At 38.3% G+C, this 15,314-nt stretch overlaps 2 pseudogenes; both read left to right on the top strand.

The window, feature by feature from the left end:
* The first annotated feature begins 7,959 nt into the window (after positions 1–7,959).
* Positions 7,960–9,242, top strand: LOC126948313 (26S proteasome regulatory subunit 4-like; annotated as a pseudogene).
* Positions 9,243–11,992: 2,750 nt separating this feature from the next.
* LOC126948311 (elongation factor 1-gamma-like) lies at positions 11,993–13,340 on the top strand (annotated as a pseudogene).
* The last annotated feature ends 1,974 nt before the right edge of the window (positions 13,341–15,314 follow it).

Below are 15,314 nucleotides of genomic sequence, written 5' to 3'. Positions count from 1 at the left end.
CTCAAAACTCAAAGAAATACTCACATTATATATAAGAATAAAGTTCAGTGCTATTATAATTAGAGGAACTTGCTTTTCATATGAAAGTCTTAATATGGAACTTCTAGGTGATGTTCTTGGGCAGTTAGAGAAGTAAAGAAAAATTTAATAAAATTCTTGATTAGGGAAGGAGAAAATAATTCAGGGCAAAAGAGGAAGAGAAATAGTTCCTTCTCACAGTCAAGAGCTTCAGACTTTCTAATAAATCAAAGGTAATGATCCACTAACTTCATGAGGGTGTGAAGAAATAGATGCCACATCTTCGTGAGTCCAGACAAATTAAAACTGGCTCTACTTATATACTCTGTGACCTAGTTTAAGGGTGGTTAGACCAACAGGAAAGCACAGTGACCAGATAGAATAAAAAAGGGCCATATTGGAATAGTATTTTTTTATAATTTTGTCTTTTATTTAATTTTACATTTTTCAGATTTGTTGTAATGATGAATAGTTATTTAAGTTAACCATTATGGTGACTTTATATTACAGTCATGCAAAGATACTAGCCTTGTAAGACACATTTACCTATAAGACCTGAAAACACTGAGAAGCTCAGAAAATGAATGTCAGGGAAGACATGACTGCTTCTCATTTCTGCAAAGGTGCAACAGAATGACTCTGAGTTAATTAATTGCTGTAATAAGATGCTCAAACCAAGCTCAAAAATTATTCTACTCTAAAGACAATCATATAGCCTGGAAATTTGAAGTTACCCGCCTCCAAATGAGGGGCAGGGAAAAAAGTGATAAAACTTATCAAAATTATGAAAGTCTTGCCCTTCCCAGAAACCAACTTAGAAAAAAGAAACAGATCAAAGATGATTTCAATTTATCAGACTAAGTTAAGAACAGAGATCAGGGCCTGGGTAAAAAAGAAAATGATCAGGAGCTTCAGATAACAGAAATAGGGTCTCAAGACCAAGTGAGAAACTCCAAAGGCTGCATTGAGAATGTTGTCTGGAAACTCTATGGTTTCTACCCCAGATAAGGAGAATCTGCAGATTCCAAATTCTTGGCTGCCCTTGGGGTTTAGGGTGGAGGAGGCATTTGGACAACCTAACCCAGTTTCCCAGGTTCAATGCTAAATTCCAGCTCCACCACTTTCAGAGCACACTCCTGGAACCATTCTGGACTTTGAAAAGGTTCATTTGTGAGTTGAAAGGCTCAAGAGAATAGCAGAACAAGTTTCCATCTGAAGTCACCTAAAGTCAGTGCCCACAATTAGAATGGCCTTAAGAGTTACAGCAAACCCAGAGTTCCCATTTACACACTTCTCTGTAAATGGGAATGTTTTGCATAAAGATGTTATGACCTTTTCACTATTAATTTGTTTAGCAAGCCTTTCTTTTTTACAGGACAAAGGTGAACTTGAGCACAACCCTCTATGAATGATCACAAGTTCCATAATAGTATACTTTCTTCCTTTTGCAATTTTTCATGACGTGTGACATAATTTGCTTAACGTCAATAGTGACAAGAGGTTAGAGATTGTCTATTTTTGTCCACTATTTTGTCCTCATCAACTGAAACACTCTCTGGTACCAAGTAGGCTCTCCAAAAAAAATGTTTGCTGAAGAGATAATACCCACTCAAAAAGTTGTGAGGACTAACTGAGAAATATACATGAAATACCCATCACAGTGCCTGGCAACTGAAATCAGTATTTGTTGAATTGAGTGAATGAGTGGAGAAGATTCTACTTCACACACTCTCGGTGCCCCCTCCAGGTACCTTCCTACTTCTTGACTTTCTTTCATTACTATACTTTTCAAATGAGTACTCCATGCTTTCATTTCCTCTCTAGTGTCTCTATAATTCTTGACCTTTCCACTCCACTGAACTGATCCCCTCAAAATCCAAACAACTGGCAAACTCCTACTTCCTTGAAACTCTCTTCCATGTCTGTGGTTCCATGACTACAGATTCTGTTGCAACTTTTCCAACACTTTCTTCCTTTCTGTGAGTAACTTTTGACTTTCACTCTCTCGGGGTGAGTCTCAGCAGGACTACCTCTTGAACTTTTGCCTGTCTTCTTTTATTAAATTTTAACTTAGCTATACAAGGCTTCCACTACCATTTTTGGTTAATGACTCCTAAGTTTTCACATCTTCTGTATTTGTCTGACCTGTAGTCCCATATTCCCAACACTGGGAAAATTCTTAAAGCTTTTCATACTCCCTGTAATCCCAGCCTATATGCAACCCTCCATACAGTGTCTGTTTCCTCTCCAGCTCATTTAGGGTAAGAGCCACATCATGGGATTTAGTATCTCCAGCACCTAGCACAAGTCCTAGCACAAAGTAAGGAATAAATGTCTGCTAAACAAATAAAGAAAGAAATGTCCCTAGAACTATTACTAAAACTTTTTCATTTGAATCTCTTGCAATATCTCAAACTTCACACCAATATGATGTCCTTTCCCCCCACTCCACATTTTCTTGCCTCCTGAATTTCTTACTGTCAATGATACCACCATCCACCTGTCTGAGCTTAAAATCAAGTCCTCTTTGACTCTTCCTCATTTCCCTTATATTCATCAAATCTTGAACATTTCCTATAATATTTCATGTCCTATAACATTTCCTATAATATTCATTCTCCATCCTCACTGTCAAAACACAAATTTAGCAAGGCCTCCGGTCCCATCTGGATGATCACAACAGTCTTCCCATTCTCAAGACATATAAAGACTCTCTCTTATCTGCTGCAGGCTTGTAGTCTAATAATCTTGACCTGGTCTTCCAGAATCCTCATAATCCAGTTTTCTCTCTTCCCACTACAAATCCAACCTCACATCAATATCCATGGCCCACTGTGTTCTTGCCATTGATCAGTCAAGTGATGATTTGTTCCTTCCCTATCTGGGAGATTCCCTGTCTGGAATTCTGCCTATGGAATTCTGCCCACGATTCAAGGCTGAGATCAAATAATTTCTTACATAGGAAACTTACTATGACCATTCTAGTCCTAAGTGTTTCTTTTATTTATTTACATTTTTATTTTGAAATAATTATAGATTTGCCAAAAAGTTGTAGAAAAAAAAGAGAGAGAGAGAGACTTTCCGTATACCTTTCACCTAGCTTCTTCTAATATTTTTAATAACACGTTGTGTAACCATAGTATATTATCAAAACCAGGAAATTAATATTGTTACGACACTATTGACTGAACTACAGCTCTTATTTTAATTTCTTCAGTCTTTCCCTGAATGTCCTTTTTCTATTGAAGAATCAACTCAGGATCCCACATCACATTTGATTGTCTCCTTGGTCTGCTCCAGTCTGTGACAGTTCTCAGTCTTTCCTTGTCTTTCGTGACCTTGACACTTTTAATGAGGGTTCATCAGGTATTTTGTAGACTGACCCTCAATTTGGGTTTACCTAATGTTTTCTCATGATTAAATAGAGGCTTTATACCTTTTTGGAAAGATTATGGCAAAAATGATACTGTGTCTTTCCCAGTGAACACTATCAGCAGGTGTGTAATGTTGATATGTCTCAATACCAGTGACATTAACCTTGACCACTTGGTTACTGTGGTGTTATTGGGTTTCTCCCTTGCAAATGTATTATTCTTCCCTTTATAAGGGATAAGTGCTTTGGGAGAGATATTTTGAGACTGTGCTAATGTCCTATTTCTCCTCAAACTTTTGCCCACTAATTTTATCTGTCACTGGATCTTGTCTGCAATAGTTACTACTCTGGTATTTCCCCAATGATGGTTTTTTATTCCCCCTCTTTTATTTTACATTTATTAATTGGAATTCTTCTGTAAGGCTGTGTTTCTTAATATACTGGGTTTTTGTTTTTATTTTTTATTTTTATGGGTACATGGTATGTGTAAATACTTATGGGGTACATGAGGTATTACAATGCATAACAATCACATCAGGGTCACCTCAAGCATTTTTTATTTCTTTATGTTATACACGTTCCAATTATACTCTTTTGGTTATTTTAAAATCGACAATAAATTATTGTTGACTTTTGTCACCCTGTTATGCTATCAAATACTACATTTTATTAATTCTAACCATATTTTTTGTGCTTATTAACCATCTCCACTTCTCTCCAGCCCCCACCTCCTACCCCTGCCCCACTACCCTTCCCAGCCTCTGTTAACTATCATCCTACTCTCAATATATTGTTGATTTATGTTTCTCAGCAGGTGCCTAGTGTGGGGAGTACAGTCCTGGGGGTCTGGGTATCCCTGTCCAGTCACAACTCTGCTTAAAGGATATCTGACAGAAAAAAGGAGACAGAGGAACAAGAGGAACTAAAGAAGGGAAGGAAGGAGGGAAAAAGTGTCTTTTCCTTTTTCTTAACTATCAGTTACTTTGGAAACGAATAGTATTTTAAGGGAACACTTTCCTTTCAGTGGATTCCCATATTGAATCCCAAGGAAAGATCCAGAAACAGAAACACTTCTGGCACTTATGCCAACTAGAATAATAAATTTATTATGCACCAGGGTAATGGATTCATGAGGACATTACATGCCATAGAACTTCCATTTTGGCTTTTTCTCTTCCCTTTTATAGTAAGTATATCTTAGGACAGGAAACAGGGGCTTCAAGCCATAGTACAAACTAGGAGATGGGTAACATGGAAGGCTGACATCAATCCAGCAGAGTCTAGACATCCACAGAAAGAATGTAATCTAAGCCTGTCTGCAAAATGGAGAAATATCTCCCTGGCCTGGGCACTGGGGAGATATAAAACCACACAGACTACAGCATCCCATTCTTAATTTGGCCAACTTCCTTGCCAGCAGCAGACAGAACCCTGTAAGAGTTTGAAGGTAAGTCTGTGTTCAATCCCTTCAGCAGCGTTCTCCTCCCACCCCCAATCCTATGGCCTCTGTGCCCCATGCAGGGAAGTAGAACGCAGTGCACAACAATTCTCAAACTGGGAACTTCTCACTTATCCAGAGCTGTGGTTGGGGCGGGGGTGGGGGACTATATCACAAACACCTTGAGATTATTTTAATTTTTTATTCTCATATGATTGATACTCTTTAAAAAACGTAGGCATATTCTGCATCAGTTGACCACCTAATACCCACAAAATGCAATCCCTGCATTTTGTACTGCTATTTTTAATCAGGTTATAACCAAGTGATCCTATGAAGGAATAGCATTTCATTTCTATGTATTCACACGCATAACTGAATGCATTTGAGCCTGCACATCCTGGTATCTAAATGACAACATTCTGTATCTGCTATTGTACTTGTAATTTATTTTAACCAATTATATGACAAATCTTGAGATTTTCAATGATAGAATTATAAGACATTTTCATGGACTGAAACTTTAGTTTTTTAAGTTACTGAATAAACCGAGGTTTACATATGCTGTCATGAAAATGACGGGGCAGTAATATATACGAACAGGGGCAGCTAATGAGGAAGAAATTGAGGTGGATTCAGAATGGAAACAAGGCACCAATGTCCACTGGAGGCCAGATTGCCTCATTTTATACTATGCAAACAAAAGTTTACCAATAGTTCAAACAAGGAACAATTTGTGAGAGAACTGAGTCATCTTATACACAATAATTCAGATACAGTGGTATGGTAGTTAGTACCATTTGGGAAATGTTGATTCTTTGTATGTATCTACCTCTGTACTAATCAGATTGCAGAAGTTCATTACCAGAACTTACAGTTGTAGAGATACATGAAAAATATTTTTGGTAAATTGTTCTTTAGAAATGTTTCAGTATTGTTTGGGCATGCACTATTACATTGCTTTACTGCCTTTTGACTGGCCATAGGATAAAATGAGAGTATATATTTATTGTTTAAAAGCAAAAAAAAAAAAAAAAGATAAAAATGGACTATCATGCTCCAATCAAAAGTCAACAAGTGAATAAAATGTCTTCCTATAATTAAACCCAAACACTGGCAATTTTATTTCAATTATATTAAACTGCATTGCATTAACGTTGATGATTTAACTTTTATTTTTAAATTATGTTGTTTCTTAATTTATTCAGGTTTTGTAGTTATGTATAACTATAAAGACACCAGGAAGTTTCATACCTAAATATATATTTAGATATGTATCTATAGATGTGTAGATATATACCTGTATAATTTAAGCCACTGTATAATGAAATAATTCAAATCACTCTGGGAGGGAAGGGTCCAAAGTGAAAGGAAAAAAAACACAAAGTAATAAGAAGTTAAAGGAAATTATTAACAAAATGACCCTATTTACAGTGGATATCCAGCAGAAACAGACCATGGGCAAGTTGCTTTAACTTCTCTAAGCTTCAGTTTACCTTTTCTGTAAGAATAGTTATATATGTACTAAGTTTGTAAATGCACAGGGGAAAAAGTATCTGGAAGAAACCATGTCCCACTGTCAATAATGATAACTTTTGAGAAAAAAAAAAAAAGTGGTTTGAGAGACAGAGGTCAGAAGAACTGAATTGAACTTTTTACTCTATAATTTTCCTCTGTAATTTCTGTAATGTTTGAATTGTATACAAGTATACTCATCTAATAGAGTAAAACATAAAGTTATTGCATAAATAAAAGGTCAGTAGAACACTCAAGTAGTGAAAAGAGCATGGACTTTAGCTTCAGAAAACCTAGCACTAAAATTGATTCAGGTGATTCTTACGAGCTGTGAGACCTTGGGCAACTCACTTAATTTCTTTAAGCCTCAGTTTTCCTTATCTGAGAAGTATTAGTAATAATAGCTATGGAGATAATGTGAGGATTAAATAAGATTAAGCATGCAATTCAGACTTGAAATGATCAGGCTTCCCCAGGGTTGCTGGCTTCAGGGTTCTGTATCATTTCTTGTTGTTTTCCCTAGTCAGCAAGTGATCCTTTTCTTCAATGTTTCGAAGTACCCAGTTGGAGTGGAGCATCTGTTTCTTCCTAGACTCCCACATATTCACTGTTCCATAGTGTGGCTTCAGTGAGATGACCCAGCTCTACAGAGACAACTTCACTGTAGGAAACTTCCAGTGGAAATTTCTGCAAATTTCAACAGATCAACCTCGTGCTTAGGCAACATAGGGAGAAACTTATGTTGTGCCATTTCAGTGGGATGGAAAAAATCCCTCTCCTGCTGGTCTGAAATTCCACCACTGTGATAACTACAGTTCATTCACTGGTGGATATAAAAAATGAAAGTTTCTAATTACAGGTTGCAATTCCAAACTGCCCACTCAGAATTTGTCTGCAAAAGTAAAGGATAAAATTTTTGAAAATGTAATTTTCTCAATCCCTATTGTCAAGTTATTTCCTGCTTGTGAGTTGCTCATAAGTATGTCTTATACAGGCAACAGGGATCAGTGAGAATCAGCCTTCTGACCCTAACAGTAGCTGTAGCCTGGACCACTGCCCCTGCCTTTATTACAGCCTCTCATTCTGCTCCAAAAATGCCACTTCTGTGTTCAAAAACCTGTGATGGATACCCATTTTATTTAATAACCACTGCTTTCAACTTATCTTCTGCTGGGTACTGGTCTAAGCAATTTATAAATATGAATTCATTTAATCTTCACAATCCTCCTATGAAATCCATTTTTTTTTCCAGTTAAGGAAACTGAGACACAGATATGTTAGGTAAATAACCCCACGGTTACACAGCTAGTAAGTGGTAGGACTGGCAGTGGAACCCACATAGATAGTCTGGCTCCTAGTCTGTGCTTTTGATCACTCCAGTCTGAAGCTTCATTGTCTAACAAATTAGTACAAAGTTTTCACCAGACTTTGCATTTCTCGGCAGTACGGCCCCAACTAACCTTTTCCAGGGTTATCTCACATCACCATGACATTACACCATCTACTCAGTATCCATTCATCCAAAAAAAAAACCTATTGAACACCTTGTGAAGCCACAGCCTAATGAAAAGACAGACATTAAGAAAGAATTGGCAGCTCAAGTGGCCAAGGCAAGATGGGTGAAAGTCAGAGTGGGAGTTATGGTCCTGGAGTTTGCAAGAAGGATGACAGGACAAGAAAAATAAATACAAACCTCCTGTATCAACTAGAGTGGAGAAGAAGAAAACACAGGGACTAGATGCTGCCAGCAAAGTGCCGATGAAAATTACTGAAGTTAGAGAGAATTGAAGACTGTCTTCTCATGGAGGAAGAATTCATTAGAAATCAGAAATAAATGAAACCATTAGAGGAAAAGCAACAGGAGAAAAGATTAAAAGTGGATGATCTGAAGGGGGACCCTAAGAGCAGTAGGAACCCTGGAAGAGATCACAATCATACCATCATTCTACATCTGTGGGCTCAGAACACTACATCGGCATTCTTTCATTTATAGACAAGGATCTGGCTGCTCGGTTCTGCTAAGCCACAAGGTGCATGCAGTGATTAGGGGTGCTGATGGATGACATGGATCCCCTAGTCACAGTAAGGAAGGTGGAAAAGACTCCCCAGGAGACCTATGCTGATACTGGGGGAAAGTTGGACAACCAAATTCAGGAAATTAAGGAATCTGTGGAGCCTCCTCTTACCCAACCTGAATATTATGAAGAGATGGGTATAAAGCCTCCTACCGGGTGGGGGGTCATTCTCTATGGTCGACCTAGCACAGGTAGAGCCTTGTAGCCAAAGCGGTAACAAACCAAACCTTAGTCACTTTCTTGAGAGTGGTTGGCTCTGAACTTATTCAGAAGTACCTGGGTGATGGGCTCAAACTCATACTGGAATTGTTTCAAGTTGCTGAAGAACACGCACCATCCATTGTGTTTATTGATGATATTAATGCCACTGGGACAAAATATATGACTCAAATTCTGGTGGTGAGAAAGCAATTCAGTGAACAATGTTGGAACTGTGGAACCAGTTGGATGGATTTGTTTCTAGGGGAGATGTGAAAGTTATCATGGACCCAAACCAAACAGAAATTTGGATCCAGCACTTAGCAGACCAGGTCGCATTGACAGGAAGATCGGGATCCCCCTCCCTGATGAAAATACTAAGAAGACCATCTTTCAGATTCACAAAAGCACGATGACGCTGGCTGATGATGTAACTCTGGACGACTTGATCATGACTAAAGATGACATCTTTGGTGCTGACATCAAGGCAATCTGCACAGAAGCTTGCCTGATGGCCTTAAGAGAGCCACAGAATGAAGGTAACAAAGGAGGATTTCAAAAAATACAAAGAAAAAATGTTCTTTGCAAAAAACAGGAAGGCACTCCCAAGGGGCTCTATCTCTAGTGAACCACAGCTGCCATGAGGAAAATGGGTGGGAGATTTTCCAATCTCTGAAAGGGATGAGGCTGGGGAGTTGCCCAGAGGAATCACTGTTCCAGTTTATTTTTATTGGTAAGATGTTCTGTGTGTCTTTTGGAGTAAGATGTGTAAATGCCCATTGGGCAGCCTTCTTATCTTGGTCACTGTGCAGCACTCTGCTTCCCAATAAAGCATGCTATTTCACCAAAAAAAAAAAAAACAAAAAAACAAAAAGAAAAAAGAAAGAAAGAAAAAAGGAAAATCCATTAACAGTACTATGGATGAAGTGTGGCAGGTTTGCATAATGGAACAATATACAGAAGTGAAAATTAACAAACCACAACCACAGACAACAGCATGGCCCAACCAGCTAAGACTGATGCTGCAAATGCTGGGCTGGGAGCAGCAATGTCTGCTATTGGCAAGGGCACTGAGGCAACGTGCTAGAGAACATGGCCTGTAAAGGGAAGGGGCTGCCTTGGTGATTCTAAGAACTTTCAGCCTCTGGAGCACAGTGTCACTATGGCTTTCCTTGTTGCCCTTCCTTGGTTGATTTCTTTTCCAAGCAGGCGGTTGCAGTACTTGCTGACTTAAATGCTTGTCTATTCCTCCTGAAGAGAAAAAACAACAGGATAACTTGGTCCATCTTAGAACTTAAAAAAAGAGAAAAGTCTAAAGTAGTGAATGAAATAAACATTTAAGTCTTGTGCCTTACAACCCATCAGAGATGCTGGCATTCTAAGACCTGTCCTGCCTGCAGAACACATGGTCCTGCATTCTGGTTTATATAATAAACCGAATGATTGATGGGCAATAATGAGGGTCAACCACTACTGAAAAACAAAAGCTTAGTAACAGTGACAAGTTAGGATCAAATGGCTTTGTGTGCTGCAATATCTTATTACAATATCTTTCCATTTTTCATGGATCCAAAAATACCTTTAAAAGGTGGTCCAAATGATTGCTACTGGTTAAATAATTATTTATGTCTATTGTTTTCGTGGTCTACTACTATTTACATTTGATATTTTATATAATCAAATAATTGTTTATGTAGAAATTATCTGTTAAGACAAGATAACCAAAGCTTCTTCTAACAATAAAATCAACACTTCTGATTTTAATTAGGTAAAATCTAAGTGTTTAGAATTCAAAACTATTTTTGAATATAAATATAAACATTTTCAATAAAATCTACACATTAAAAATTTTTTTCTACTACTCAAAGCAGTCTGCAGATTCCATACAATCCCTATCAAAATACCCAGGCCATTTTTCTCAGAAATAGGAAAAGCAGTCCTAAAATTCTTGTGGAACTATTCACAAAAGAGCCTGAATAGTCAAAGCAACCCTGAGCAAAACGAACAAAGCTAAAGGCACCACACTATCTGACTTCAAAATAAATTACAAGGGTAGAGTAACCCAAATAGCTTAATATTGGTGTAAAAATAGGCACATAGACCAACGGAACGAATAGACAACCCAGAAATAAATCCACATATTCACAGCCAACTGATCTTTGACAAAGCCATTAACAACATACACTGGGGAAGAAAGTATAATCTCTTCAATAAATGGTGCTAGGAAAACTAGATAACCATATGCAGAAGAATGAAACTGGACCCCTATCTCTCACCATGTACAAAAAAATTGACTCAGAATGGATTAAACACTTAAATATAAGACCCCAAACTGTAAACTTACTAGAGGAAAACAAAGGGAAACTGTTCAGGACACTGGCCTAGGCAAACACTTGACAGCTAAGACTCCAAAAGCACAGACAATGAAAACAAAAATAGACAAATTGAACTATATTAAATTAGAACGCTTCTGCATAGCAAAGGAAACAGTAAATGGAGTGATGAGACAACCTGTAGAATGGGAGAAAATATTTGCAAACCATCATCTGACTGGAGACTGATATCTAAAATACACAAGGGTGATAAAAATGCACCTAGATGCCACATGATTCAAGAACAATTTGAAAAGTCATATTTCTTGTGAAGGGTATCTTAGAAATAATTTTGCATAGAAGATATAGATGTACACAAGTCACTTGCCTGTTTTACTCACTTATCCCCTTTTAGACTTTGGGTTTAAGATCCCTAGCTTAGTTTTTGTATCTATAACTTCATCCTTGGGTACAGATCACCACTGAGACTTAAATAAAATATTTCCTACCTCAGGAGACAGTCCTATTTTCTTTCTTTTATTTTCAGTGAAATTCTGAGCCTTTTATGGTGGCAATGTGCCTAGAACCATGTCTATGCCAAAATTTTTACTCACGTTTTCTTATTTCTCAGCTTCCTTTGTTTCTAGCCATGTAACCCAGCTCTGACCAATAAGATGTAGGCAGGACACTCTGCTGACTTAGGATTTTACATTTCTCTGTAGAAGGTACATACAATTGGTTTGGCCCTTGATCATTCCCCCTTCTTCCTGCTTTGAAGTGGACAAATTATCTGGAGATGTAAATGCCATTTTGTACTTGTGAGGAGATAGCCACAAAGACAAAAGCCAGCATGTGAAGGATGCTTAGCAGAAAGGATAGCAAGAGTCTGAACTCTTGGGTGCAGTTGTGTAGCAAAACCAATTACCAGTAATTGCATCAGTTTGGTAATATGAGAAAAATAAACCCTTCATGTTTAAGTCATGTTGGTCAGCTTTTCTGCTACTGGCAGCCAAATACATTCTTGATTTGTTTTTCTTCCCTTCTCTTTCTCTGAAGAATCACCATGATGGCTGAGATCCTGTACACATATCCCGAAAACTGGAGGGCCTTCAAAGCCCTCATCACTGCTTAGTACACCAGGGCTCGGTCTGCATGCTCTCTGCACCATTCACACTTCCACTTTGGCCAAACTAACCACAACCCTAAATTTCTCTGCAAATTTCCGGCTGGCAAGATTCCAGCATTTAATGGTTACAGTGGAGTCTGTGTGTTTAAGAGTAATGTCATTACCTACTGTGGGAGCAATGAGGAGCTGCAGGAAAGTACCCCAGAAGCAGAAGCCCAGGTGGTGCAGTGGGTAGGCTTTGCTGATAACAACATAGTACCCTTAGCCAGTACTTGCTTGTTCTCTACCTTGGGCATCATGCACCACAACAAATAGGCCACTAAGAATGCAACAGAGGACATGAAGTGAATTCTGGGGCTGCTGGATGCTCACTTGAAGATGAGGACTTTTCTGGTGGGTGAATGAGTAACTGGCTGACATCACAGTTGTCTGCACCTTGTTGTGGCTCTCTGAGCAGGTGCTGGAGACTTCTTTCCAAGCATTTCTCAATATCAACCGTTGGCTCCTCACCTGCATTAACCAGACCCAGTTCCAGACCATCTTGGAAGAAGTGAAACTGTGTGAGAAGATGGCCCAGTCTGATGCTAAAAGTTCTGTAGAAAGCCTGACTAAAAACGACACCCATGGAAAGGGAAAGGTTCATTAAAAGAGAAGCAGATGCCTCAGGCTGAGCAGAAAGAGGAAAAAATGTGGCTTCTCCTGCTCCTGAGGAGGAGATGGATGAATGTGAGCATGCACCTGCTGCTGAGCCTAAGGCCAAGGACCGCTTTGCTCAGCTGCCCAAGGGTACCTTTATGTCGGGTGAATTTACACCCAAGTGCTCCAGTGAGGACACACTGTGTCACTGCCATATTTTTGGAAGCACTCTGTTAAGGATGGCTGGTCCCTATGGTACTCTGACTGTCACCTCCCTGAAGAACTCACCCAGACCTTCATGAGTTGCAACCTCATCGCTGAAGTGTTCCAGTGACCAGACAAGCTGAGGAAGAACACCTTTGCCAGTGTCATCCTCTTTGGAACCAACAACAGCAACTCCATTTCTGGAATCTGGGTCTTAAGAGGCCAGGAGCTTGCCTTTCCCCTGAGTCCAGATTGGCAGGTGGACTACGAGTCATATACATAGCAGAAACTGGATCTTGGCAGTGATGAGACCAGATGCAGGTTCAAGAGTACTTTTCCTGGGATAGAGCCTTCCAGCATGTGGGCAAAGCCTTCAATCAGGGCAAGATCTTCAACTGAAAATCTCCTGCCATCACCCAGCTTCCTGAACCTGTGCTTCAGGGAGGTGAGGATCATCAAAGAAAACTGAACATTGGAAAAAAAAATAAATACTTCAATATTTTATTAATTCTATAAGAATGCAAACAGCTGTGCAATCATTTTGATAGATGGCAACTCAGTCTCCATGTCTGGCAAAAATAGTGGGGTTGGGAAACGGACAATCGTGACCTGGCTCTGTCCCAAATGAGCAGCTTCTATTCAGTTCCTATTGATAGTTGCTATGCTGGAATGTTATCCGATTTTTTAAAAGAAATCAGAAATGTAAATTTTTATATGAAATCTCACAATTCAATATTAGTAATGAATTTGGATGTTTCAGACTTCCCAAATGGCCTCATGAAGGCTAAAAGTTTTTTGACCTCTGAGAGCAGGTGTCAAAGACAAGAACTCTTACCACGGGTCAAGCCTAGCAACTGCCTCTAAGTTTCCTTTCCCAGTGCAGATGCCAGCCTTCTCTGTGAGCATGTTCCTTTTCCACTTCACAATGCCTAGATAGTCTCATCAACTTTGACAAACAAATAAGTGTTAAGTTAGGGCACTTTTCATTCTAAAACTGGAGTCCATTTCTAAGAGCAAATTTTACTGTAGGAATTTCCAATTTTTCACTAAAGGCTAAATAATCTTTGTCATTAAAATTTATACCATTAAAATTAAAAAACAAACCCAGCTATTTCTGGTTACAATAAAAAGCAAATATTGACTCTTTTGATGGTGAAATGACTGCTTCTTTGTTCATTCTTTCAGTAGTTTGTTTTCATCTAGAAAGTGCTATTTACTTTATAAGTAATACCAATGGTCTGTTTTCAGTTCAGGAAAATGCTCAACTCCTTTACTTTCTCAAATTTTCCCAAATATAACTTTAATAAATAAAGTTCTGCCTTGTCCTCATGCATTCTGGTTTTCTTTTTCCTCCTGTTGTTTTCTGTCTTCCCATTTCACTCTAACCTTCAGCCTTTTGGTAAGCCTGTAGCAAAACCAAGAGTAATTTGACAACGAATATGCTCCTTACTTCACAAAATAATATTCCTATGGATTTATATCACTGTAACTATCGAACTGATAATTTCCTTGGACCATTGAGATTCTCCAATCTCAAATTGAATACTCTTTTTCTCTCATAGTGATAGAAGTGTACCTTTTGGACTCTGTTGCCTGACCTTGGTACCTGCATCTGACCTCTGCCTTTCTCGTAACTGGACCACCATGCAGCTGTCTCACCAGGTTTATAGTATCCTTCTCCTCTGAGAAATCCTTTGGATTTGCTATGTCCCTTTGTCTTTCTCCTAAGTAGCAAAACAACCAATACATAACTAAAAGTAAAATGAATTTTTTCAACACATGATTCTCCACACTGCATAATATCCATCAGTGCCAAGTCATCTCAGCAACCCTAGCCATGTAAATGTATCTGTTTATAGCTTATAAATCTCCAGTCTACTCTTTGAGTAATCTCTATTTGCCTTTTCTATTCATAAGCATAATACATAACACATTTGCCTGTTTATCTAACGGTTATTACTTCTTCATGTTTCTTAATGTTTCATCTTAGTGAGAGGCATTGATTGGATCTTCCTTCAACATAGAGATGGGCCAAAATTTGCTAAGTGTATTTATTTATAATTTATGTTCCTTATAGTTCCAAAATGCATTTGAGATCATTTAGATGAAAATATGTAGTTAGCTTAATTAAAATAAAAACAAAAGTTAAAAATATCTTTTAGAGTTAGGATAAGATAGCTATTGTCACAGAGTGTAAAATTTGGCTTGAACTTATTTGGCAAGCCAGGAAAAACAGAAAGTAGTACAAAGCTCTCATTATGTGATCAAATAAACCACATGAGTTCTTTCCTCAATAAATGAATGTCTGTAACAAATATTTGTCAATGACTCACAACGCCTCAGACACTACACTTGCTGTGTGGATACAAAGACAGAAGATACTAAAATGACCTGAAAAGCCCAACATCCAGTTTGGCAG

Source organism: Macaca thibetana, chromosome 2 (assembly GCF_024542745.1).
Source record: "Macaca thibetana thibetana isolate TM-01 chromosome 2, ASM2454274v1, whole genome shotgun sequence".
NCBI lineage: Eukaryota > Metazoa > Chordata > Mammalia > Primates > Cercopithecidae > Macaca > Macaca thibetana.
This window is presented reverse-complemented; position numbering and strand designations above follow the sequence as displayed.